Source organism: Colobus angolensis, unplaced genomic scaffold, assembly GCF_000951035.1.
Source record: "Colobus angolensis palliatus isolate OR3802 unplaced genomic scaffold, Cang.pa_1.0 Scaffold420, whole genome shotgun sequence".
Lineage (NCBI taxonomy): Eukaryota > Metazoa > Chordata > Mammalia > Primates > Cercopithecidae > Colobus > Colobus angolensis.
The window spans coordinates 745,307-747,089 of record NW_012117600.1 but is presented as its reverse complement, the minus strand read 5'-3'; positions in this window follow the sequence as shown (position 1 = coordinate 747,089).

Genomic DNA, 1,783 nt, shown 5'->3' with positions numbered 1-1,783 from the left:
GATCTCGGCTCACTGCAACCTCCGCCTCCCGGGTTTACGCCATTCTCCTCCCTCAGCCTCCCAACTAGCTGGGACTACAGGCGTGCGCCACCACAGCTGGCTAACTTTGTATTTTTAGTAGAGATGGGGTTTCACCGTGTTAGCCAGGATGGTCTCGATCTCCTGACCTCGTGCTCCGCCCACCTTGGCCTCCCAAAGTGCTGGGATTACAGGTGTGAACCACTGCACCCAGCCTTCATTCAGCTCTATTGTTAGTCCCAGCTATCTAGCTTGTCTACCTCTCCATCTCACCCTTCTTCAACTTTTAGGAGGTGGTCAACTTCATCATGTTCTCCCATGTACCATATTTATTCCCTGCTTCTTTTTTCTTTTTTCTTTTTTTTTTTTCCGAGATAGAGTCTAGCTCTGTCACCCAAGCTGGAGTGCAGTGGTACAATCTTTGCTCCCTGCAACCTTCGCCTCCTGGGTTCAAACCATTCTCCTGCCTCAGCCTCCCAAGTAGCTGGGACTACAGGCACATGCCACCACGCCTGCCTGACTTTTTTGTGTTTTTAGTAGAGATGGCGTTTCACCATGTTGGCAAGGGTGGTCTTGAACTCCTGACCTCAAGTGATCCACCCCGCTCAGCCTCAAAGTGCTGGGATTACAGGCGTGAGCCACTGTGCCCGGCCCTATTCCCTGCTTCTATACCTTTGCCCAGCTATCCCTTCTGGCTGGAGGCCTATCTCATCCTTCAAGGTCTGGTTCAGTGATTTTCAACTAGGGGTGATTTTTTTCCGAGGTGACATTTGGCAATGTCTGGAGACATTTTTGCTTGTCACAACTGGGGGAGGAGGTTTGCTGATGGCATCTAGTGGGTAAAAGCCAGGAATGGCGCTAAACATCCTATAGTGCACAAGACAGCTTCCCACAGCGAAGAATGATCCAGCCGTAAAGATCCATAGTCCCTGTTGAGAAAGCTTAGTGTAGTTCCAGCCTTTGCTCTTCAGGAGATTCTTGATAGTTCTTCCCCATCTGCCTCACTATTCCAGACTTCCAGGACACCCAGGCACCCACAGCACTAGGCAGTAGAACATAGAGAGTAAGAGCATGGACTGACTGGGATTGAATCCTCATCCTAGCACTTACTTACACTGAGACCTTGGGCAAATACTTAACTTCTCAGCACTCTTCTCAGCTGTAAAATGTGAATAATAGTAGTAACCTACCTCATAGGCTGTTATGAGGATTAAATGAATGAATATGAAAAAAGTGCTTAGAGAACAGTATGTGGTGCATACTAAGTGCTCAATAAGTGTTAACTATAACAATATTTTTATTATTACCAGCATCTAGCTCAGGGGTTCCAAAACTAGCCAGCCAGCTTGCAGGCATCTTTGGCCAGTCCAGTGTTTTTTGTTTTATAATTGAGATATAGTTTATATACCACAGAATTCATCATTTCATTTTAATATTATTATTATTATTATTTTGAGACGAGTCTCACTCTGTTGTCCAGGCTGGAGTGCAGTGGTGCGATCTTGGCTTAACGCAGCCTCTACCTCCCAGGTTCAAGTGATTCTCCTGCCTCAGCCTCCTGAGTAGCTGGGATTACAGGCACATGCCACCACGCCCAGATAATTCTTTTTTGTATTTTTGGTAGAGACGGGGTTTTACCATGTTGGTCAGGCTGGTCTTGAATGCCTGACCTCGTGATCCACCTGCCTCAGCCTCCCAAAGTGCTGGGATTACCAACGTAAGCTACTGAGCCTGGCCAGAATTCATCATTTTAAAAGTTTACAGG